The sequence below is a fragment of the Stegostoma tigrinum genome, chromosome 4 (genome assembly GCF_030684315.1).
Source record: "Stegostoma tigrinum isolate sSteTig4 chromosome 4, sSteTig4.hap1, whole genome shotgun sequence".
Classification (NCBI taxonomy): Eukaryota; Metazoa; Chordata; class Chondrichthyes; order Orectolobiformes; family Stegostomatidae; genus Stegostoma; species Stegostoma tigrinum.
The window spans coordinates 73022022-73049683 of NC_081357.1; positions in this window are offsets into that span (position 1 = coordinate 73022022).

The following is a 27662-nucleotide window of genomic DNA, read 5'->3' on the forward strand; positions in this document are numbered from 1 at the left end:
CAAGGGCCCAAATTTTAGAAGTTATGGCTAATCAAAGAGTGGGAAAAAGACAACAGAGGAAGAATTTAAGGTGGAAAAGCTAAACAGAAAATGGCAGGAAAAGACAGAGAACGGAGATCTTAAAGCAAATCAACAGCTAAGGCTAGAGGTAACAAAGTAATAAAAGGACAAAATTTAAGGCACTGTGTTTGATTGTAGCATTCAAAGAAAAATGGATGAATTAATAATACAAATTACTGAGATCTGACTGCAGGATGACATAGAGTGGGTTCTGAATATTGAAAGGGTGTGTGGCGTATAGGAAAGACAGGCGGCTAGGATAGAGGAGGAGTGGCTGTGTCAAATAAAGATGATACTAGCACAATACAGAGGCCTGACATGAATTTAGGAAGTTTTGTAAAAGCTGTCAAGGTGGGGATGAGGAATTGTAAAGGCAACAGTTCATTTATGGAACAGGCCTCCAAACAGTAACTGAATGGGTAGATGGGGTATCAGGGAAGAAATAATGGAATATTTTCGAAGGGTACAGTGATTATCACGTAGAATTTTAGCCTTGACATCGACCGGAAAATCAAGTAGGAAAATAGCAGTATACAGGAGGGATTCACCGAATGCTTTCAGGACAATTTCTTTGCCCATCATGATTTGGCACCAACCAGATAACAGACTATGCTAGGCCTGGTTTTGACCAATGAGTTAGGATTAATTACTGACCTCAGAGTGAAAGTGACCCTGGGCAGTAGCAACCAAAATAGGATTGAATTTTACATTTGGTTTAAGGGGCAGAAGTATGGATTCAAATCTATTATTTTGAATTTAAACAATGGAAATTTTGAGGGCTTGAAAGCAGAGCTAATAAAAGTGAACTGGCAATTTAGGTTAAAGGGCAGGTCAACAGAGACACAATGGTAAACATTTAAAGGAATATTCCAGAAAGTGCAGAATAGATACATTCTAAAAAATAAAAAATGTTCAAAGGGAAAGACCTGCCATTCATCATTAAGTGAAAAGCAAAGATAGTTTAAAACTCAAAGAAAATACATACAATTATGTAAAGGTAGTTGACAGGTCAGAAGATTGGACATAATATAAAAAGAAGCAAAAAACTACTAAAAGATTAATAAGAAGGGAAAAAATTGAATATGACAGAAAATTAGTCAAAAATGTAAAATTGGATTTTTGACGATATTTAAAATAGAAAAGAGTTAACATTGTACCTGTTAGTCCTATGCAAAATGAGTAAAAAAAAATTAGTAATGGAAAATAAAGAGATTTTAGATGAGTTGAAAAAATGTTTTGCTTTGGTCTTCACTTAAGAGGATACAGCAGCATTCCAAAAATTGTAGTAAAACAAGGGATTGAAAGAGAGGGAAGAAGTCAGGAAAATTACAATTACCAGGGAAATAAATAATTGGAACTGCAATTTGACAAGCCTTCAGGTCCTGATGGATTTCATCCTCAGGTTTGAAAATAATCAGCAAGGTGGTTGATGTATTGCTTTTAATTTTCCAACACTCATTAGAATTGGACAAGGTTCATTTGGATTGTAGAATACCTAATATAACTCCTTTGTCCAAAAAAGGGAACTGGTAGACAGCAAACTACAGTTGGGTTAGCTTAGCAATTGAATTTGGGAAAATACGAGAAGTGTTATTAAAGGACTTATAAAAGAGCACTTAGATAGGTTTGAGATAATCATAAAGAGCCAACATGGCTTTTTTCAAGGTGCAATCAAGTTTAACTAATTTACTGGAATTCTTTAAAGAAATAACTTGTACTATGGATACAGAGGAACTAGTGGATGTGTTGTGCTTAGATTTCCAGAGGGCAGTTGCTAAACTGGTACATTAAAATTTATTGCGGAAAATAAAAGCTTATGAGCACCAGGGATCCGGGTTCGAGCCCACCATCGGGCAACTGTCCGTGTGGAGTTGATGCATTCTCCCTGCGTCTGCATGGGTTTCCTCTGGGTGCTCTGATTTCCTCCTACAGTCCAAATATGTGCAGGCTAGGTGGATTGGCCATGCTAAATTGCCCATAGTGTTCAGGGATGAGTGGAATAGGGGGATGGGTTCTGGGTGGGATGCTCTGATGGTCGGTGCGGACTTTTTGGGTCGAAGGGCCTGTTTCTACACTTTAGGGATTCTATGATATTGGGAGTAACATTTCAGCATAGATAGAAGATTAACTTACAGAGAGTAGAAATGAATGGTCCTTTTCCATGCTTGTAGGTATTGTGATTGGTGTGCCATGGGTATCAATGCTGTTGTTTCAATGCTTCACAATTAATATAAATGATTTGATTGAAAGGACCAAATATCAGGGAGCTAAATTTGCTGATGATGAAGATAGGTAGAAAGTGAGTTGTGAAGAGGACATAAAGTGCCTACAAAGAGCTATAGATAGGTTAAATGAGTAGGCAAAAATCTGGAAAATGGAGTACAATGTGAGAAAGTGTGAAATTATCCATTTTTGGCGGAAATAATATAAAAGGAATATATTATTTAAATGGTAAACTGTTTCAGAGCTCTGAGATGCAGAGATATCTGTGTGTTCTAGTGCATAGATTACAGAAGATTATATGCAGGTACAGCAAGTAATCAGGAAAGCTAACCGAATGTTATGATTTATTGTGAAGGCAATTAAATACAAGGCTAGGGAGGTTATGCTTCAATCGTATCAGGGCATTGGTGAGACTATATCTGAAGTGTAGTGTACCATACTGGTCCCTGCACTTATAGAATGATGTTAATAATTTGGAAATGGTTCAGAGAAGGATTACCGGACTAATACGTTGAAAGGTAGATTGTCTTACGAGGAGAAGCTGGACAGGTGAGGCTTGTATCCTCGAGAGTTTACAAGAGCCAAGAGGATATTCAATTGAGCCAAAACAGATCCCAAGGGGACTTGACTCTGTGGACGTGGAAAGCACGTTGCTTCTTGTGGCTGAATATAGAACTAGGCATCATTGTTTAAAAAAAAAGTGTTCCCATTTAAAATGAAATAAGAGGTTTGGGAGTCTTTGGAATTTCAATCCTCAAAAGGTGATGGATGCAGAAACTTTAAATATTTTTAAGGCAGAGGGCAATAGATTCTTGATTACCAACCTAATGAAAGATTATCAGGGGTATGCAGTGACATAGAGTTGAGGTTAAAATCAGATCACTGTTGAGTGGTGGAGCAGGCTTGAAGGGCCAGGCGGCTTACTCTTGTTGCTTGTTCATATGTTCTTTCTTTGCAAAGCCTGCATAATTCAAATGTAATGAAGTAAAATATTAATAGGTAAAACACCCTCAAATTTCAGTCATAACTGTAGAATAATGGAGCATAGAATATTATGCGAAATGTAACTGATAATGTCATTCTGAAATCAGTGGAGTAGTTTGGAAGAAGAGAAGCTGACCTCAGATTTAAAAGAATCACGTAAAGGGAAAGGCACTAAAAGAGTGTTAAAACATTTACTTACAGAACCCATCAGACTCTAAGATTTTAAATGGAATATCCATAGCCTAGAGATACTAAGTAGAAATATCTAACTATGTCAGTAACAGTATTAGCCGAAGTACAGAATAAAACAACAGCTAAATTTCCAGTCTATTCATTTCACATATCAAGTGACTCAGCGATTTCCCAGGCTATGCAAAATTGCTCCCAACGCATGTTGATAAGGATTTCACGAAATTATCCAAAGCCCACTGCCCAATGAGCTTCATTAAAGCCCTCATAAAGATTTCAGGATTCTCTAGATTAAGATAATCAACACAGGATTAAGGTAATTAGGTTGCTTAGTAACAGAGGATTTAAAATTTGAAATCTTCAGCCCCTGAATCATCCTCTTTTGGACTGCTTGTGACCTGCTTTGACAAATGCTGGTGGATCAATCCAATTTTCTGGATTATTCTAATGTGTTTCAAGTGCTATTTGGCAATATGTAGCACAAAGCATTGAGCTAAATAGCCTTAACCAGCCAGGAAGTGAAACATGTTTGAAAAAGGCCAACAGTACCTGTATGCAGGTGTATGGTAAATTACAGCCAGGAACAAAGTCATGAGGGAGGGGATGTTTGTCCATAGTCAGGAACACTCTGGCTTCAAGACATGTGAGTGGATGTCTGACAATGAATGACCTACCTGGGATGGTCACCTCACATGCCAGGGTCTGTGGGGTAGGGGTTTGGGGTGGAGAAGGTAGGGCCTTGCAAACACAGATAGACAGCATCAGTGTGGACCCAAAGAGGAATGAAGCCGATAGGTTTATGGGAAGGGCTACTAGGAGGGGCATTTGGATGTTTCAAGTGGAGGCTACAAGCCATTGTCAAAGGAGCACTCATTTTAACCTTCTTTCATCTGGAAATCAGAAGTGTGCAATGCTGAAGAAAATGGTTGCAATAAAGTGGATGAGCGAAGTGATTTACTTTGTCGGGGAGAGGGCTGCGTGCCTGCTGATGATCGGTCTTTTAAAGGAAAAGAACATTGAACACAGGCCAATGTACTGTACATGACACAGACCTGTGGGGTCCCTATTCCCTGACTATCCTAAACCAGCGCATTACTCTGTGTGTTGCACCTCACTCCTCAGTCATTACTGAACAATTCATTAACAATTACACTTCTGGGCACCGAGGCTGCAAAAAAATAAGCATGTTGTATGAGGAGGACCGAATGTCCATGACCCAATGCCATTGTTCCTCTACTTCAAGATAAGGCATCAGGCTCTCGGCACAGACCTCCATCCATGGAACTTCCTCTGTCCATAAAGTAATGCCTGAAGCTGTGACCAAACCATTCAGACCTTTACAGAGAGACTAACAACCAAATAGAAGGTTAACTCTATGACATTTATACAGAATTGCAAAATCAATTATAATCCATTCTGAATTTTTGTGTTTGTTTCAGAATTCCAGCATCCATACACTTTGTTTTTATTTTCACTCTTTTGCTTAATGATTTCAGAAAATTTGTGATTCTTTTAGCTTGTTGTGTTCATTTACAGGCATGCATGGCATAATACTATTATCAGTAGAAATTCTATCAGAGATAATGGGAACTGCAGATGCTGGAGAATCCAAGATAATAAAGTGTGAAGCTGGATGAACACAGCAGGCCAAGCAGCATCTCAGGAGCACTAGAAAATCCTCTATTTTGTATGAACCTTTGGGCAAAATTAAATAAATGAAAGATAGCACCCTGTCGATCTTATGATAAAATAAAATTCAAAAGTTGAATTTCCATTCTATTTAGAAATTAGCACATTATTTCAATAAATACTGTAATGTCTTTACTCGGCAAAGACAGGAAACATTGAATAGGAAATTAGAATAGAATTTCTAAGCAAGCAGAAGAAACATGGAGGGAAACATATTTTACACAGGAACATAAAAATAAAAGTAAAATGGATCAAGGGGCATTTGGTTTATCAAGTGTGGTTCCTTCCTGAATTATATTTAGTGAGCATTATATTTGGCAGTTTGAAGATAGAGATAACCATTTCCAGTTGCATGTATAATATACATCCACACAGATCTCAAAATAGTCTGAACAGATGTTGATTCTGTTGCTGTAAGTGAGGCGTTGATGGTGAATGCTGCTACAGCAGTTTCTGTTCTGCAGAACAGAACAAATGCATTCCTTACATTTTCTGGAGTAGTTTTCAACAGCTGCAGCAATTTCCAACTCCTAAAGGCGTAACTAATTACTGACAGCGCATTGTGATATTTCAGAGTTGTTTATTACTCTCTCTAACCTTTCATCATTTTACAATTTTGAGTAATGTGCAGGGTTGCTTATGTGAGTGCTGATTTTGCCTTGGCCATACAACAATCAGAATAATCCATTATTTAGTATTTGTGAAAATTGGTTTCTGTTAATGTGTAACAAACATTCTAGAACACATTTATACTAAACTCAAAAATGTTTCTGTGGGAAGCTGCAGTTCTGGGTTTGCAGAGACAGGCACGCCAAAGCCAATTGGTCACTGGAAATATGTTACGATGATTTTGCAGGATGTCTTGAGATTAGCTTCATTAATGGCTCATAACATTTGTTGACAAAATTGGAAAATATAAAAAAAGAGATTGAAGCTTTTCCTTTAATTGTACATTTTCTTTAGCTCATTGGTCATTGCATATTAATTTTCTTCTTACATCTTATACAAAGGGTGAAAGTCCCCGCCTACAGCATCTTGGAAGATCCAGCAATATTGTACTGAGAGGGAAGATGGTAAATGGCCAGTTCAAGTAATTCACATGACTGCTCCATGCCAGTTGAAGAAATCAAGTCCAAATAAACACAAACATTTCATTAGGGCAGGTTAATTTAATGGGCAAAGAACATCCAACCATGCTCTGAATGGAGAACAGGACTAGATGCAGCTTGCCTCAAGGCTAGGAATGTGAACGATTGCTGGTTCCAGCAGTGGTGATGTGTTGTTGCAAATGAGCTGAAGCCAAAATTTTGTGTTCAGATGGAGCTTCTGTTGATATCACAAAACCACAAAATGTATGAGTGGAAGCAGACCATTTATCCCATCAAGTCTTCTCCATCATTCAATGAGACCATGGCTGATCTGATGATCCTCAACTCAACTTTCCTTCCTTTTTGGTTTGTAGATCATTTATAGACTAGTTATTAACAACAAAAACCATCTGCCTGCTAATAATTATGTGATTGCTTCTCAAGTAGCTGAGCAGGTTTGGGATGTGAACAAGATACAGAAAAACCTTCAGATACTCTCCAGCCCAGGGACTACCTTTGTTCTCTGCAGTAAAAACCCCTTTAAGAATCCAGAAAGCCATTTATATTTTCCTCCAACAGTTGCTGTAAGCTATGACATTTAATGAATAAGTTAGAGACGTTATATAACTGTGAAGCAGCCTTCCGTGCCCCGCAGTTCTTACAGTTTTTATTTACCAGAAAGCAGTGTTTTGGTGAGCACAAAAGCCATCTCAACAGAAACTGCAAACAGAGATTGCTGAACTGCTTTTCCAGTTCTCCCTCCGTCCATAACTCTTGTGTTTTTTTCACCTGTGAATAAAGGCAAAATACTGTGGTCTGGCAGCACCTGAAGAGAGAGAAGCAGAGTTAAAACTTTTGGTCCAGTGACCCTTTAACCAAAATGAAAATAGCTGGGGAACAGTAGTATTTATGTTGATGATGAGAGTTGGATTGGGTGGTGTGGGAGGGCTGGATGGGTTAAGGGAATGTGGAATTGAGCTCTGAATGCTGTAAGGCACCTAGGTGAAAAGATGAGGTGCTGTTCCTCCTATTTGTATTGAGTCTCCCTGGAATGTTGCAATAGGCCTAAGAAAGGAATTCCTAAATATCGAGTTTAACAACTTCAGAGCAAGAACACCCTCCTCCATGATTGTTATCATCTCCCAAAACCCGTAGGTTCTGTTCTGTATGGACTGCTGCCGGTACAGCCATCCCATTTTCAACCATTTAGACATCTCATTTGCACCTCATAGCATCCCTTACTTTAGCATCCACAATCTCTTTGTTTGACAATCACTTTTTTTCTCTCTCTCATCGTGTACCGTGTACTCTATTCTCTCTGCCGCTAATCCACTCAACCTTACCTGTTCAACAATATAAATACCACTCTTTCCCCACTATTTTCAGTTCAGACGAAGGATTGCTGATCTCAAAATATTAACTCTGCTTCTACCTCTACAAATGCTGTCAGAACAAATAAAGAAATTCTGTATATATGTTCTATACAGAATTGGCAATAACAATAATTATTACATTTATCTGTAATTCATAGAATTGAGGATGTGGCAGCATACTGGTATTGATATTAGACTGGTTGATTCAGAACCCCAGGCCAATGTCCAAGAAACTGAGGTTCCATTATTGTAAAAACTCATCCAATCACTAACTCCTTTAGGGAAGGAAATCTGCCATCATTACCTGATTTGCCCTTCATGTCACTGCAGACTCTCTGCAACATGATTGGCTTTTAACTGAATACGAATGGGCAATAAGTGCTAGCCTAGCCAGTGACACCTACATCCAGTGAAAAAATACAAAAATAAAGTTAAAAATGCACACTCAGAGTTAGAATCAGCACACAAATGCAAAGCTGATGTTGTCATTCTGACAAAATACTAATTAGTAAACAAAACAGCCAGTTCAATTTCCTAATGCTCCATATATAGTGAATTAATGTATCATTTCTATCGGCTGCGGATTGTGATATCATTATCTTTTCTGACAGGATAACTGCCCAGAAAGTTTGCATTTTAATACCACTTTTCTTTTTAACTGCATTTTGTTCTAAAAGAGTTCCAAATAGAAATGTTATAAATGCTCATTCTGCAAAAAGATTTCTGACACCGAAGTTCTTCTTTGCTGCTGATTCAAATGTGCTGCAAAGACTGTAATTGAGCTTAGTTCAAATTACCTATTAAAAAGTCAACATTAATACAAAATAAAATTCTGAAGATTCTGGAGTTCTGAGACAAAAAAAACGAACAGGAAGCTCTGCAGAAACTCAACAGTGATGGCAGCATCTGTGGAGGGACAAATATGGTTCTTGTTCTATAATCTAATCGGGATCAAAACATTAATTATTGTCCTCTCTATATAAGTGATGCCAGATCCGCTGTTTTTCCAGCATTACTTGATTTTATTTTTATGAAATTATGAGTTCTGTAACATTTTTGAAATAATCTGGTGATTTTTGTGCAGAAGTGATTTATGTTCATACTGTTCCTCCACATCACGCCCACTCCAAGATATTTTGGATTTATGCTGCCCATTTGATGACCTGAAATCTCCAGTTGTTGACTTCATTTGCGCTGTAAGAACAAATGAAGAATAAGTTAGGAAAAACAGAACTAAAAACGTGGCCAGTAACAGTGAATAAAGCCATAATGAAAAGATTGGATAGAGGAATCTTTTTCTAGGATGAGTAACACTCATTTCATCAGCCTAATTTGTAATGTGATTTTGGCTCTAGCAGGGTTTTGTTCTTACCAAAAGCATCAATGCTTATGTTAAGCCTCATAACACAAAAGACTGATTGTGTGTGTTGTAATAATCTAATATCTAACAGATTTTTTTTATAAATAGCTTTATATGCAAACATATTCAGTATTTGTGTTAGATTACAATGGAAAGCATGCTCCCAGTAGCACATCATGCTTCAAATGATCCTGTGATCAGACAGTGTGAGAGATTGTTATACCCTCAGGCCACATGCTATGATACAGTGATGACACCATCAACATGTCTCTTCAAGACATGCTGACATTTTGACCATGAGACATAATACATCATACTCTTTCTTTTTCCAGAGACACAAACCTATCCCAAACAGTTATACATGTTGTACAAAGACATATGTTGCCAATTTACTAATTATACAATGATGAAAACAGTTTACAAGAACATTTCAAAGTTCAACATAATGCTTTGGACGTTTGATAACTCATCCTGATCTGTCGATTGTATCCACACTTGAAGAGGCACGCAATGTTCTCTGTTGCATGTATTTGACAATTTGGTTGTTTTCTGCTATTTTCTATCACTCAACATCAGCACACAATCACCCTCGTTAGATTGTTCTTCCTTGCTCTCTTTGTACATGTTTTATATGCTGCATATTGGTTTGACCAAGATTCTATTCACTCATAATGCAGTGCCACAATGAAGAGCGGTTTGTGAGCTGGGCTTATTACATAATTTAGAAACCTTTGCTGATTTCCAAGTGGTGGATTTGGATGTCTGACTTGTACTTTCTGCCCACTACTCAGTTTTGGTAGTTCTGTATCTGTCAATTAATTGTGCATCTCTTTCATGACTCTCTGTTGTTGAATAAGGATGTCCTGTGTATTGAATTGGTTAGACAATCAGTTGCCAGGCCAAATTGTTTACATCTGCTTTCTGCACATTAGTTGTGTTGGACAGTAACCCCCTTCTCCACTGATGTTGCACAAAGATTGCAGTGAGGCAAAGCAAATTTCTTTGTTTGTTGCTCAACACAAAATGAGCATTGATTTGATAGAATGCACCATACATCCTGTTCGGCTGTTTGAGCATGGATATTGGGTGACAATGTGAAATGGGCCACTCACCACATTGGACACGTATTGTGAACTCATCTGCTAGTGTAATGCAATCCTTCATCTGATGCTACTTGTTCCAGGATATGGAGTAGGGTGAAACAGAGGTCACATGTCATCGGTAGTCACACTTGTTTTATTGTTAAGTTGTTGAACCATGGGAAATATAGAGTATTCCATCAAAACAATTTAATCCTCCCCATGCACTATGAATAGGTCTGTTGCTACATTCATCTTGGGAGTAGAAGGAATGTTTTGCAGATGTGGAGGGTCCTTTTGCTGCTGTGGTTTAAACATTTACTACACCGCATGTATTTGAGAGTTGTTAAATATCCTGCTCCATCCCTGTCAAGTACATAGATTCATGTGCTATCCATCTTGTGTGTTCAATACCCAGGTGTCCCAGCTGTAACATGGACAATGTAAGTTTACATAATTCTTCTAATATTAGGATATGTTCGACCTTGAAAATGGTCAGTGATATACTAAGTTCCTTTCTGTATTGCCCAAATGAATACACCTTTACTTCTTTAGTAATGTCAGACCCTGGATATTGATGTCCTCCAACACTTACATTTTGTCAGCTTTGGCAGTTACTAGTTGCTACTGTTACTCCACAAAACAATAAGATGTAGGAGCAGAAATAGGCCATTCAGCCCATTGAGTCTGATCCACTCTTTTGTGAGATTATGACTGACCTGATAGTCATGAACTCCACCTTGTTGACTTTTCCCATAGTCATTCCTGATTAAAAGTCTATCTCAGCCTCAAATACTCTTAATGACACAGCTTCTACAGCCCTCCACAGTAAAGATTCCACAGATTCACTGTGGAAGAAAGAAAGAATTTCTCCTCAGCTCTCTCATAAATAGGGGGTCACTTACTCTGAGATTCTACCCTTTGGTCCTAAGCCTTCCCACAAGGGAAACCAACTACTCCACATCTACCCAGTCAAATCTGATCGACTGCCATTATAGCTGTATGCGCAAGAACGAAGCTTCAGAGGCTAACCTTCCTTCGTGCAACAAGTTGTTAGAATCCTGTTTGAAAGAATGCTACACTTCCTTTAACACCCATTGTAGTTTGTGATTATTGAATATGGCAGCATCAGATGTTGTAAAGGCGAGAAACAATTGTTCGTGTTAACATATTAAACAACAGGGAAATCAAATGAAAAATCAGATTAAAAAGCTGCCATTGATTTTTAGAACAGAAAAGTGTTGCTTGGTTTTTAACAGCAGCAAATTTTCAGTCAATAACTGGAGAATTCAACCAATTGAGTTCTATCGGAACTGGGTGTCACTTGAGTCCTGTCTGGCTTGTTTTCCCCAATGCTGCATCACACTGTCATGCTGAAGGTAACATTCCTCCTACTCAATGTCCTCACCTTCTTGGCAGAAGACAATTGCAGTTCTCCCATATTTTCAGCATCCATCACATCCTCTCTTTTCCAGTTGTGCAGTACACAGTGTGTGTGAATTATGTGGCGCACTCTGAGTGCATTGCGAGGTCGTCTAGACTGATTTAGGCATCAGAATTTTATCTTCTAGAAGCGTATTGTTTTCTCCACAAAAGCCATGGAAGAAGCATGGGCTGTCTAGTATCTATGCTGGACCTCTGTCAGGGATTGTGTAACAGAGTCATCTGGCTTGATTGGACAGGGTAGCCCTTACCATCCTTAAAACGAATTCCATCCTTGAAATGAAACAGGAATCTGAAGGTTCTCAGATATGGACATCATTGCTACTTCCAGGGTACCTAATATAGACTTCTAAGATGTGGTACTGATGAGTCATTGACATGGGCACTGACTGAATGGAACACTTTCCAATTAACCAAGTCAGCTAATTTATGAAATGCTCTCAACGTAATGCAGGTATAGTCTACAGCACATTGCACTTGGGGAAAGCTAGCCGTGTTGGCAAAGCCTACTACCCAGGCTGCAGCACTGACCTCATCACAGGGAAACAAGGTGAAGTAATGTGATCTGTCATAAATTACATTGGGAGCAGACTTGATGCATCATTGGGTTGAGGATTGAGCAATCCCATAAAGGGTCCCCATTGGAACCTTGGAAGCAGGCGATGCATAAAAATAACGTGCAGCTGAGAGCTTGACGGCACTGAGACAGGATAGCCAACGACTCAAACAGTTCTGAAGTCCTGTTTTAGCAGATGACACAGTTCTGATATAGTTTTCCCAGACATCTTCATTCAGAGATGGCACTGTGCTCCTGTCAGCTAAAGGTTATGATGTTGAGGACAATGGACCCTGATCCCTCCTTCTCATCCTGAAGGGAACATCAGCTGACACCTCTTCATATACAGGCTGTTGGGCAGCTGCTAGAGTTTGCTTCAGGAAAATTGTTCCTCCTCAATATCTCTGCACCTTCCTTGCAGAGCAGACATTTGTGTGGTTGGACCCATTGGTGATGGTTCCAATGATCCTTAGTGGGGAATACCAGAAATATAACAGCTCCTTATTATTGTGTGCGGTCAGCAATCTAAACACACATAGTTAAGAGATTACAATAATCCTTAATTACAGAAGACTTAGAAGCCTGTTATTGTACATGTTCATGTTTCTTTCTCTACTGCAGTTCCTGTCAATCCTGTCAAGTTTGATCCTCCCCACTTTCTCAATGACTCTTAACTGTTTATCCCCCTATTTTACCTCGGTGAGTCACAGGCTTATGTCTTAGTTTTTGCTCAACATAGTCATGCACTGTCCCCACATCAAAGCCACAATGGTGCTGAATATCAATGAACCCTCCCCTACCAAAGTATCCCATGTCCTCTTATGCTTCATTGCTTCTCACACTTCTATGTGGAGTCACCCCCACCATCCCCATCGTGATTACATTCCAACATGCTGCCTGCTATCCTCACACTTGACTTCTTCAGACTCCACACCAATGCCCATCATAACCCTCCCTGATTTTCAGTGGAGAACATAGCCCCTCCCCAACTCACGGGCTGACTGACAGAAGTGAAGCAAGTGCCCTGACTGATGGCAGACTAGACCGTTGACTGATCTTTGCATAGCTCTCAGCATGATTTACTGCTAAGGCCTGGATTGTTTGGACTTGACCTGCAGGAGTGACTGTAGACAACTCCCTGGAATGGAAGGACATGACTCCCTAGATCCTTATCACAACAAGTGACCAACTGACCATGATAACTGCCTGGTTTGAGATCAGACACTGAAGAATGGTCACTGGACTCAAAGCATTAATGCTGCTTTCTCTCCTCAGGTGTCATCAAACCCACTAAGCTTCTCCTGCAATTTTTGTGAGTTTTGTGAGTTTGTAACTTCTGAACAAAGTTGCAACACTCAAAAAGGTAAGGTGAGTTATGGCAGAGAACCCGTCAGCATCTAAGTAGATGCAAAATTAGTGAGAACTAACAAAGCAGGTATAGGGTCCTGAGATGCATCCTCTGATACGTGAGGTGGCATTGTGATTAGCACTGTTGCCTCACAGCACCAGGGACATGGGTTCAATCCCAGCTTTGGGTGACTGTTTGGAGTTTTCACATCTTCCCCATGTGTGTGTGAGTTTTTCCAGGTCTTCTGGTTTTCTCCCATAATCCAAAGATGTATAAGTTAGGTGAATTGGCCATACTAAATTGCCCTGTAGCCTCCAGGGGGATGTGGAGGCTGAGTGGATTAGCCTTGGGAAATAGAGAGTTAGGGTGGGTCTGGGCAGGATGGTCTTGGAGGGTCATTGCAGAGTAGATGGGCCAAATAGCCTCTATCTACACTTTGGGGATTCTATGACATGGGTTCCTGTCACTGTCAACAAAGTGGCCTGGAAGCAGTGTAAGGTTTTGATGATCTCTAAAGTGCTATATTGAAATGGTGACCTGCATTATAAGTTAGTCAAGAATGTGCCATAATGATGTGATATTGCTGGTGTTTTGCCAGTGTCCATCTCCATGGACAGAGGGCCCAGGCAGACACTGCCCATGGATTTTGCACTGAGATGTTGGGAAATGGTGACCAAGATGGAGACTGGAGAAGGTAACAATGTACTACAGCCAAGTAACTACACTGACATTCAAGTCAGGAATTGGCTCTATCTATTTTGTCTCCAGAATACATAACAATAATGTGTTAATGCATGCAAATAGGGCTGTTATCACTCACTGGCAAGATTTGCATCTGGTTCTTAAACCCTTGAGGGGAAAGTTAAACTATTTTTCTCAATGCTAAGAATCTCATTTCTTCACCCTCTCCATATTTTCCTGATTTTCTTATCATTGCCAATGTCTTTCAGAGGCTTGGAAATTTCCAACCACGGTCTAAGAAAACTGCAAATACTTGTGAGAGTGACATTTATGCTTTGGTTTTATTCACTCATTGGAGATGGGCGTCACTGGCGAAGCCAGCATTTATTGCCTATCCTTCATTGCCCTTGAGAAGGGTATGGTGAGCTGCCTTCTTGAACCGCTGTAGTCCACCTACTGTAAGTGTATCCACAATGCTGATAAGGAAGGAGTTTCAGGAAGGATTTTGACCCAATGATCTGTGAGCTGTATAGCAATGCAAGATTACATAAACTGCACTTGTCAATTTTCCTACCTACAAACACAATCAGGTCTAATTACTATATATGGCTATAATTATTTTCTATCATGATTTTTAAAGCACCAATTACTTTTTGACATTTCTGAGTGCCAGCTTTAATTTTTCTTAATGAATATTTATGCTTCACACACACATGCATACATGCATTTTCACTTCATGAAACAAATTGAGTGATTGTAGCTGGAATGGTGCTACTAACAGAGAAGAATGCTACTATTTCCAATGCCAGCACTGCTGCAATCTACAGAAGGATTTTAATTCTTCCTGCTCACTAATGCTCTATAAAAGAATAAAAGATCTTGTTAAAGGCATTCTGATCTTGCTTTCTGGCAAGTGGTCTGGATTGTTCCAGTGCTTCATGTCTGCAATACCATTACAGGCAAGTCTGAACTTATTTTAACATCTGTAAATGAAAAGCACTGCTGTAGGACATCTGACCTCAGACATTTAAAAGCAATGAAATCATTCACTGTTCCTTGGTGATATTTCTGTCCCCGTCCACCCGGAGAGTAATAAACAGCAAAAACAATAATATTTGGAAAAGAGCATCCTGATGCAACATTTTGAAGTATGTGAGAAGAGTCTTACCAATATGTCTTATTAGACAGGTTTACTGCTTCTTTTCCTTTTGGGTGATGAGAAAGACCAACCTCACAGAGAGCTGCCAGTCAATCAGATGGGAATGGAGTCTCTTGGGACTGCAGCTCATCACCCATGAGGAGCATTAGCACAGCCAAAGGAAATGTGGAGCACCTGGCTGGGACTGGATTGATAGGCTGGGATGTATTAGATAAGGAAGAGGATGAGGCAGGACACAGAGATACAACAAGTACTTTACTCACAGAGACAGAGATATCAGTCTCAATTAAATAATTGAGACTCTTAAGTGGTCAATTGATGGCCGATTGAGGGCCTCGTCCATTCATATTAAATGTGCAGTGGAGGACGCTAATAATGACATTGTGGCCGAGTTCCCAAGGTTGCCTTTTGCTTGACCATCTTGTGCCATTGGAGGCTGTTCCCCTCCCACAAAGTTCTCTTCCCACCAACCTCTCCCCTGGCAATTCTGCCCTACTATACCTTCTCACCAACATTTTCCAACTTAGCCACAGGGCTTTTGTCATAATCTCCTGCTATGACATTTTGTCCACTTCAGCAGATTTACTCTAGCCCCAGTAGTGGTGTCCTCTGCTTGGTTACCCTGGGACCAGACAGTTAGTAGCTATTTGATTTGTTACTCTCAAAGATGGAGCTTCCTCTTCGATGAGGGAGAAAAGCCTACTTCAAAATATTAACAGCCAGGAACATGTGGAATGGCTGTGGGGTGAGCCGGTCAAACGTGGACGGACTGACCATCAGTTTTAATGCCACAACCAGAAATCCTGTGCTCCACTCCCCATCCTGCATAAATTTCAGACTCTGAAAAGGGGAAAATGCAGGACCATGAGAAGGGGCAAAGGGATACAACTCAATAGTTAGCTCTACCAAAGTGATGACACAGGCACAAATAACAGGATAGAATCTTCTCTGTGATATGATTGTATGATTTCCTACTACAGGAGAAATGTTTTTTCATGCTACACAATAAAGAATTCATTAACAAAGGCATTCGGGCAACGCTAAGAATTTTCTTAGCCATTATTCTGCACCTCTGGTTTATTCCATTGCAAAATTCTTTCAATTGCAAGTGCTTCAGCATAACAAGATCAGAATCCATCAGAGATAAAATATAACCATGTTAACATAAGACTGAAATTTCCCCTGCTTTTGGTCCCCATGGTAGTTTGGTAACAAATCTATTTTCAACTGATACAAAGCGATGCATGTTTCTGTGAGGCTGACTGAACAACATCATAATTCTCACACACCAGCATTTTCTCCTGTGACATCGGGGCTAATCTCCTGAACTAGGCACATCTGTCAACACAGAGAACAAGGGATTCCCAAATGAGTGGCAATAAGCACAAAAGTTCTGAAGAGCAATAAAGGAAATGCAATTGTTAGAAATCCGAAGTAAAAGCAGAAAATGTTGAAAGTACAAAGTAATTCAATCAACATCTGTACACAGAAAACGTGGATTAATTTTCTGTGTATATATCATCAGAACTGAAAATAAGACCTATTGTAGGGTGAACATGGAAAATATGAAAATGACAGACAAGCTGTCCCGTACACTTTTGATGCCTTATCAATTACGTTTCCCTCACATTTCTGCACTATCAGTTGACCTGGCCAAACCCCTAGCTGGAAGAGGAGAGTGGGCGAGGTGAGGGGACGGTCCCCAATGTTGAAGAGGCAAGGAGCTAGAGCAACAATGGCTCTGGTTGGTTTTGCAGAGTCTAGAGACACAATCTTTCTCCCTGTGACAAGGTCAGTGCTGCAGCCTAGGCAGCAGGCCTTCCTGATGGGTCTCGCTTCCCCCATGTGCAGGGTGCTATAAAGATGCTTCCAAAAGAGCTGATTTACAGAGAGTGTACACTCGCTCCAACGATGTCATCGCAGAATCTTAATTCAAATATCTAAATTGGCTTTTCATTCTCTTCAAGCACCTAGTTCTAGGACCTCAGCAAAACAGAAACTACGGCATCAGCAATTTCAAATTTTAGAAATCTACCTCCATGCTCCCATTGGGAAATTGGCCTGAAAGCTCATCCCAAAAGATACAGCTTGAGAAGCTAATGAGTTGAATGTCCTGCAGACTAATGAATGGCAAAGACAGAAACTATTAAATAGTATAAAGCATCTTGCCAATTAGGAATCCTGGCTATTGATTAACAAAACAGTCATGATCGTGACAGGAATGGAAAGATCATAAGGGATGCAGCTAATGCTGGAAAGTAAAAGGGAGCTCTGAAGCCTTTGAGAAGAAAAAGAAACAGAAAACATTGCAGTCACTGCAGCAAATTACCTTCAGGCTGTGTGCTGAAGCCTGTTTTTGTCTTTCCCTCTCACCTAGTTCATAATGATTGTACTGAAGCTTAGTTGCTTCCTGATTTTAATACTTGCAGTAATTTATAGCTTCCTTCCTGCAACTAAATTTTACTTCCTAAGTAAATTCCATTCCATTTGAAATTTTATATTAATGATTTTGAGGAAGGAAGTGAAATATTGTAGCCATATTTATTGATGACATAAAAATAGGTGGAAAGGCAGGCAGCAAAAGGATACCATTTACAGAGACATATTGATAGATGAAATATGTGGATAAAAAGTTAGCAAATGGAGTGTAATGTGGGGAAGTAAGAAATTGTTCATTTTTGAAGGGAGAAAAAAAACAGACTACAATTTAAATGGACAAAACTGCAGAAACCGGCAACGCAAAGAGACTTGGGGGTAACTGTGCACGAAACATAGAAAACTAGCACATACAAGGTACAGCATGTAATCAGGAAGGCAAATAGAATGTTGGCCTTTATTTCAAGGATGTTGGAATGTAAGAGTAGAGAAGTCTTATTGCAACTGTACAAGGTGCTGGTGAGACCACATCTAGAGTTCTATGAGCAATTTAAGTCCCCTTATTTAAGGAAAGATATTATTTCATTGGAGACAGTTTAGAGAATGTCCACTTAGATGATCCCTGGTATGCAAATATCAAACAGGATGTGAGTTTGGTCGCTGAGCTGGAAGGTTTGTTTTCAGACATTTCATCACCATTCTAGGTAACAACATCAGTGAGCCTCCGGTGAAGCGCTGATGTTAGGTCCCACTTTCTATTTATCTGTTTAGGTTTCCTTGGGTTGGTGATGTCATTTCCTGCATTTGTGATGGATGTGTTGTCCCAATCAAAGTGGTGTCCTTCCTCATCTGTATGTAAGGATACTAGTGATAGTGAGTCATGTCTTTTTGTGGCAAGAACTGTGACAAACACTACATTGGACAAACAGGCAGAAAGCTAGCCACCAGGATACATGAACATCAACTGGCCACAAAAAGACATGACCCACTATTACTAGTATCCTTACATACAGATGAGGAAGGACACCACTTTGATTGGGACAACACATCCATCCTAGGACAAACCAAACAGAGACATGCACGAGAATTCCTGGAAGCATGGCATTCCAACCGGAACTCCATCAACAAACATATTGATTTGGAGCCCATCTACCACCCTCTGAGAAAAAGAACAGGAAATGACATCACAAACACAGGAAATGACATCACCAACCCAAGGAAACCTAAACAGATAAATAGAAAGCAAGACATAACACCAGCGCTTCACCGGAGGCTCACTGATGATATTACCTAGAATGGTGATGAAACATCTGAAAACGAACCTTCCAGCTCAGCGAGCAAACTCACATCCAGAACCTCAAACTGAGCTACAAATCTTCCCAAAACCCGCTAAATATCAAACAGGTTGGGAGTCTGTTGGAATTTAGAAGAATAAGGTGATCATATTGAAATTCATAGGATTCTTAAGGGGCCTGAAAGGGTAAAAGCTTAGAGGATGTTTCCACTCAGTGGAGTGTCTAGGCCAAAGGGCATACTTTCAGAGGAAAGGGGTGCCATCTTAATGAGGAGGAATTTCTTTTCCTCGGAGGATATGAATCTTTGGAACTTCTTACCACAGAGAGCTATGGGAACAGAGTTTGTGTGTACATTTGAAGCTGAGATATATAGATTCTTGATCTGTAGGGGAATCAAGCGTTATGGGTACAGGACAATGTGAGGAATGCCTTATTAACCATGATTCCCCTCAATGGTGGAGCAGGCTCGAGATACCAAACGGCGTATTCCTATTCATACTTCTCATGGCTCAAGGAACCTTAACTGACCAGTTAGAGTCTTAAGAGAAAATAAATATTTCAGGTTTTGTCTTTGTCAGAGGTGAAAGGAATTAGAAATCGACAGTGATAGAAAATGGAAGGATGGCTGAATCTTTGTGTTTGTTAAAAGTAGCGATTGATAGGCTTCTGATTACCAGTGGTGTACGAGGTTTTGGGGATGGGACGGGTAAAAGGCATTGAAATGCTCAATCATTGTATAGACATGACTGTATAGACTAATGAGGTAGGCTGAATAATCTACTCCTTTGCCCATGTTTCTAAGTGATAGCTTCTCCATTTCAGCTTTTTGGTGAGTATGAGTGGGGGAATGAATTCACCAGCAAAAACGCCTTCAGTTTTACTAAAGCAAAGAGGATGCTTTGCTTACGCAAAGGAGGCTATGGGGAATCTGTCTTCTGGAGAGTGAGAGAGGAAACTCCACCAGAGAGTAGTTTCAGTATAATGGAGAGAGGTGGCTGAGGCAGGTATTACTGTCTCAAGACTTACAATGGCAAGTGGTACCAAATGACTTTGCAAGTTTAGCTCAGCTGAGAGAAGACAAAAACCCCACAGCTACATCCTGTTATCCCAAGAGATGCAATTCATTGCCAGGCCTATCATTCCCTCAAATGTCAAGGATTCACTGTATCAAATTTATTCTTTAATAATCACATCTTAACCCACTCGCAGTTGTTGTCTTCTATACAAGGGCTACCCAACTTTTGTATCTTCTGTTACAACATCTTCAGAAATATGACTGCTCGCGCACCTGAAAGGCTACAGATTCTTTTTCACCGTAAGCTCAAAGTCCAAATTTCCTTGAAAATCTCCATCCAACATTTTTAATTTCTATAGAATCAAGGAATAACACAGCGCGGAGGACAGCCATTCAGCTCATTGTGATTGTCCTAGCTCTTGGAAAGAGCTATCTAATTATTCCTTTACACCAAATCTTTGCACATGTTATTTTCCATAGATATATCTAACATCTTTTTGAAAATTGCATTTGAATCAACCTTCTCCATTCTTAAAAACAGTGAATTCCACATCATTAAAATCCTCACCTGTACACTGGCTAATGGGATCAATTGTTTTATGTCTGTGTTCTCTGATTACTGACACTCTTTCAGTTGCAGACAGATTCTCCCTACAAAGCCTGTCAAACCATATCAACATTTCAAGATATAAAGTGTAAAAGTGACATTTTCAGTTTCATTACACATTTTCTGTTCTGTTTCTGTTAGTCTCTATAATGAAGAATTCAAATCATCGCTTATCATTCCCCTTATTTACCATAAATTTATTAAAAGATTTTATTTTTTAAAATGTAACTCTCCGATCCGACAGCAGCACACAGGTTGTTGGTTTTCCTAGACTGCAGTGACTAAATTAAATACTATGAGCTGAGGTTAGCAACACTAGCAGTCACAATAAATTACCTGCTAGAATGTGCTCATGGATATTTGGATAAAGCTGTAAAATGGCTGCAGGAATACTCTTAAAATGTTACTGCCTCCTAGCAATGGTAGCATTCCAACACCTCTTCAGTAATGAAAGATCCCACTTTATTTGGGCATTTCTAGATAAAAGCTTCAAATTTTAGCATCTGACAGTGTCTGCTTGATGGTTCATTAAATAATTGTACTGCTTGAATAGTACACAAAATCCAAAGGCCTAAGATATAACCGCTACTCTGTGCTGACTCAATTGATTTAAATCAGGCTAATGTCAAGGACACTGGAATTATTCTCACCGTTTCTGTACAGAGAAAGGTTATACAGACTTCCATTCTTGCTGACTGTTGTGTGAAACTTGTATGTACTCTTTTGATCCCTTTAAGTTAGGCCCAATTAAAACAGTCCTCCATCCTGGAAGAGAGATCACTTTTAAAAATTTACTGAATTTCTGGACCTTATTCTCGTGATCGTCAAAGAGACAGGAGACATTGAGACATTGTAGAAAGAAAGAAATGAGTGATGCACAGATAACAGAGAGAAACAGAATCATAGATGGTCTTGTGTCTAAAGGCTAGAACAACAGACAATCCAATAGGGTTGCAGGGTAGGTGGGAGGGGGAGTTGTAGGGTGGAGTAACACTGTAAAAAGTAAACATTTTTTGTCTGAAATGGTATTGTTACAACATGGAGAAAGACAGCAGAATCATTTCCATGTGGAGACTCCTTGACAGTGATTCAGCTTCCTCAGAGCCAGGATCTCTGATATTCCTGTTCTGATTTGTCAACCAGGGCTCCCTAATTCGACCAGATTAACAGCCCCAAACAGGGAACTCATATTCTATGAGGTCCACCTGGCTGGCCTCCTTACATTCACTACAACTAAACCATTAATTCACTTGAAGAAACTGCTGTCTCCATCTGGGAGAAAATTCCACCTTGGAGAGCTGCTGACCAATCAAGTGGTGAGCAGGTCTCCAGTCCCAGCAGCACCATTTGGGATGGTGTCCGCTACTGGAGCCACAAGCAGTCCCTGAATAAGTTGCGCACTTTAATGGTGCTCCACCAGGGACAGGCTGGTAGACAACAGTAAGGAGCTTGGGGGTGGGTCAGCCTGTCAGAGTGGAGGGTGGACATAGGTGCATGAGCAAATGGGAACAGGCCCCCTTCCCCTTCATCCCCATCTACATTGCCTCTGCTAGCCCGCAACAAGTCTGCCAGGTTAAACCTTACTGACCTGGACACTTGGAATTGGCACCCACTATATCTCAAAGTCCAGCGGAGGTGGGGAAACTATGCTGTCTTCATGGAGCACGAATTTTGCCCTTTCTGCTTAGTAGCCTCAGGTGTAAACATTTAGACGTTACTCAAACATTTAAAATCCTTAACAACAGAGATTAACTGATTTTTTCAAGATTTCCATAGAGCAAAGCAAAATGACTCAGTCTTAGAAAAGAAGAAGGTGATATACATGAATGCAAAGTTTGTGAATTAGTTTGACATTTGGACAAATGGATGACTTTTTTTTTGAGATCAATCAGTTGGCTTGCAATCTACTGTGAATCTATACTTACCTCCACAAGTTGTGTTACAATGCTGCAAAGTTGAAAGTTGTTCAGGCAAAAGCATTTTAAATAATGTGTTCAACATCCCAATGGTGCTCACATATTGCAGGTCTCAGTAAGACAATGCAGTTTATACACAGATCAAATGGCTTTGTACTCACAAATACACAGCACAATAATGTGTGTAACAGTGCTAAAAGCGCTCTATAATCAATGCCTCACTGAAGTTAAAGGTAATTTAGCAAATTCACAGTTTGAATTTATTCATTATGCTTTCATTCAAATGCTTTAACAGCATTTTTGCGTTTTTTTGAAGATAATAAAGAGATGAAGAAAAATTATGGTGGAGAATGAGTTATTTTAATTAACACACTTTCTTATAAGCTTAATGGATGGTGTTTGATAGAACAGCAAAGAAAGAAACATCGAAAAATATGAGGAGGAATAAGCCTCTCTGAGCCTGCTTCATGACTCAGTAAGATCATGGTAAATCATTTTCTCCAAATTCATTTGCTCATCTGGTCGCCGAGTTCCTCCCTTGGTGCTCAGAACCTGGTTTCTCCAACTTTTTGTCATATTGGGGGAATGGGGATGTTTCCCATTTTTTATCTTACTTGAAGATTAAACAATTCAAGCAATTTTTATCTTACTTGAGGATCAGCAATAATGTGTCACAAAGATTTACCACAACAGTAAACGTAAATTTCAGAATACAAGTCAATTCCAAAGCAACATGTTGATTATTTACATGAGTAATTAGTAAAAACTAATTAACCCATTAACAACTGCCAAGCAGCAGACCTAAATAATAGTTGCAGAGATAAAGGAGCTGCTGATGCTGGAGAATCTGAGATAACAAGGTGTAGAGCTGGATGAACACAGCAGGCCAAGCAGCATCAGAGGCACAGGAAAGCTGACATTTCGGACCTAGGCCGAAAGGTCAGCTTTCCTGCTCCTATGATGCTGCTTGGCCTGCTGTGTTCATCCAGCTCTACACCTTGTTATCTCAGATCTAAATAATAGAGCCTTTTTCAGCCTTTTTAAGAGAAAACAGACTATGCCCAAGTCCTGATCACCAGAGGAAGTAGGTGCTGAGGCGTTTGGCCAGGGAGTTATGTTTAACTAACATAGACTTTCATTCTCCCCGAGTGGGGAACCACAATGAGCTGGCTATGGTAAAACTCACAAAATAGTGAAGATTAGTGAAGAGGTGGCCTTTAATCTCACATTTTTCTCTTTTCCTAGCCTACTTCATGGACAGGTTATTTTGGAGAGAGAATGATACAAAGAATGGGTGTGTGAACCACAAACAGAGATTGTATTCATCTTGTCCTTACCCACTACCCCACCAGCATCCACATCCAGATCATCAGCTGCCATTTCCACCACCTCCAGTGAGATTCCACCACCAAACACATATACCCCTCCTCTTCCTTGTCCACATTCCTTGGGACCATTCCCTCCAGGATACCCTGGAAGTGGTGAAGGTGTAACACCTGCCCATTTACCTCCTCCCTTCCCAGTATCGAACAGCCCAAAGGTACCTTCCAGGTGAATCAACAGTTCAACTGCACTCAGAGATAATGGGAACTGCAGATGTTGGAGAATCCAAGATAACAAAGTATGGGGCTGGATGAACACAGCAGGCCAAACAGCATCTTAGGAGCACAAAAGTTGACATTTCAGGCCTAGACCCTTCATCAGAAAAACAGTTCAACTGCAGTTCCCAGAAATTAGTCTACTGCATCTGCTGCTCCCTGTACAGTTAGGAAATGAAGCGTAGACTGGGTGAGCGCTTTGTGGAACATATACATTCTCCTTGCAAAAAAGACCCTGGGCTACCTGTTGCTTGCCACTTTAATGGGCCACCCTGTTCCCTGGCCAACATCTCTTTCTGGCTTGCTGCAGTGTTCCAGCAAAGCTCAAGGCAAGCTGGAAGCACAACAATTCATTTTCCACTTGGGGACCCTGCAGCCCCCCTGACTCAATATCAAGTTGAATAATTTTAGTGTGTAAACTCTCCTATGTCCCAGCCCCATACCCCACACACCAGGCCTTGTTATCACATAGCCTGCCATTACACGCTACCTATTGTCAGTAGCAATCCCATTAACAGCTATTCACTCTCCTAGCCAAATCATTATCAACTCCTTTGTCAATCCAACTGCTTTGCTCTCTCTTCAGGCTCTATCCTACTGTTTACTCCTTACCCTACCCACATCCCTATTTTCTGCATCTAAACCAACGTTTTCCCAGCTACCATCAGTTCTGAGGGATGGTCACCGGACCCGAAATGTTAACTCTGTTTTTTTCTTCACAGATGCTGAACTTTTCCAGCAACTTCTATTTTTGTTCCTGATTTACAGCATCCACAGTTGTTTTGGTTTTTATTCAGAATATAAACAACTGTTAGGCTGAATGGCCGATATCATTTCTGTAAATATTTTGCAATATAGGACATAGAACATAGAACATTACAGCACAGTACAGGCCCTTCAGCCCTCGATGTTGTGCTGACCTGTCATTCCGATCTGAAGCCCATCTAACCTACACTATTCCATGTACGTCCGTATGCTTGTCCAATGACGACTTAAATGTACATAAAGTTGGTGAATCTACTACCGTTGCAGGCAAAGCGTTCCATTCCCTTACTACTCTCTGAGTAAAGAAACTACCTCTGACATCTGTCCTATATCTTTCACCCCTCAATTTAAAGCTATGCCCCCTCGTCATCGCCATCCCCATCTTAGGAAAAAGCCTCTCCCTCTCCACCCTATCTAACCAACTGATTATTTTATATGTTTCAATTAAGTCACCTTTCAACCATCTTCTCTCTAATGAAAACAGCCTCAAGTCCCTCAGCCTTTCCTCATAAGACCTTCCCTCCATACCAGGCAACATCCTAGTAAATCTCCTCTGCACCCTTTCCAAAGCTTCCACATCTTTCTTAATATGTATGGTGAATCAATGTAGTGTTGTGCAGAAAGCAGAGGCATTGTGAATGTCACTACATGAGTAATCCAGAGCCACAAGCTAATATTCTGGAATGTGAGTTCAAATCTAACTATGGTTGATGCTGAAAGTTTAATTCAATTAGAATCGGGCCTAACGGTAACTATGCAACTACTACTGAACATTGTAAAAACCAATCCAGTCGTCTGCCATTCTTTAGGGAAGGAAATCTGCCATCCTGACCAGCTCTGAGCTACATGTGACTCTATATTCATTATGATGTGATTGACTCTTCATGCCCCCTCTGGGCAAATTATGAATGGTCAATAAATGCTGGCCTAGCTGATGACGCTCACATCTCATGAATGATTTTTAAAGACCTATTCTAGAAAAGGGCAAACGTGCAAATAATCTGTTTAAGCCTTTCCAAGAATTCAAAACAGAATCCAATCTTTCACTTTGAATCTACCTAATATGTCACATAGGTTCACACAGAGCATTGCTCTTCGTATTGTCAAAGTGGCATTGGAAATTCTGGAACAAAGATATTCTGAAAAAAATCTCCACTGACCTGAAAAAGTAAGTTTTTAAAAACTCCTAGTCCTTTATGGCTAAATCTTTCATATGATTGGACAATCTTAAATTTCAGTACATTTTAAATTTGGCACCGATGGCAAAGTCTGATCTGACAATATAAGCAAGTACAGATTCATAAAATTTTGATATAAACTTCCAATAATCCAGTCTGTACAAATGACAAGAGATAATGGGAACTGCAGATGCTGGAGATTCCAAGATAATAAAATGTGAGGCTGGATGAACACAGCAGGCCAAGCAGCATCTTGGCCTGCTGTGTTCATCCAGCCTCACATTTTATTATGTACAAATGACAATGTGTTCATATGTCAAATCTTTCTAATCAGGAATTTGAAGGTGAGTTTAAAATTGTCAGGACATGAATTTCTTGGTTACTGGCAAATTTACAACTTTTATCCATCCCATCATGCTACACAACACAAATGTGAGTCATAGACTTATCCAGTGACAACGTAAAGTATTCAAGCAACTTGCCACAATCTGCCCACAGAAGCAATGGAATAAGTAGGTCATAGTGTTCTTTCAAATGGTACAATGGAGCCCTTTGAATTCTACCTGCATTTGTTCATCATTTCCATGCTGTTACAGCTTCTTACAAACAACAGTTCCCATCTGACAGCTCGATATGGTGTATAAAATATTGAAGCTACTTCAAAATGTTCTAATAAAACAAGGCATCCCCATCCCCCAACCCCATTAAACACATGAATTTAAATCTGGTCTAGGAGCTCACTGCTTTTAGCTCCACAGCCCTTGGTCCCACACTGAACCACAGCAGAGCAAAGCAGCAAGGAGGCATTCCTAAAATAAATAAAACATTTCCATCCTTCAGAGCTGTCACTGCTCACTTTGTGAGTGCATACTACAACTTGCCAACTGTGAAGACAGAACTGGAATCGTTCTTTATATCTTAGAACTGCAATACCCTATTGGTTTCTGAATTCATTGCATTGAGTTTCCATCATTAAACTAATGGAGCTTACTGAATTTAGCAAGGAACATAAACCATTGTAACCTTACCTGCAATCTGACCTTGATAAATACAAACTCCTGGTGGAAACGCATCACAAACTCAACTCTAAAGAAACACAGATAATAAAATGTGAGGCTGGATGAACACAGCAGGCCAAGCAGCATCTCAGGAGCACAAAAGCTGATGTTTCGGGCCTAGACCCTTCATCAGAGGGCTCTGATGAAGGGTCTAGGCCCGAAACGTCAGCTTTTGTGCTCCTGAGATGCTGCTTGGCCTGCTGTGTTCATCCAGCCTCACATTTTATTATCTTGGAATCTCCAGCATCTGCAGTTCCCATTATCTCTAAAGAAACACAGGTTTGTTTTCCAGCATGTGTTTACACAGACAGTTTTTAAAAAAGTTATTTCTATAGTTAAAAGTATGCTGAATTGAATGACCTTTTCTAAAGTTTATACTTAAAATATTTTTCGATATTTATGCTTTAAAATATTAATTAATGCCGTGTGATGTAACTGGTCTAATACTACGGACTGCCAGTTGCAGTAACTTTGCTGCTACAAACCCAAGATTTAAGTGGAGAGTGAAGCACTGTTCAATAATACACATAGCATGCATTAATTTAAAATCTTTACCATGAGATTATAAACTGACTTGGCTTAGTTAGATGGACTTTAAGGTTCTATCTTAATGCATGTTTGA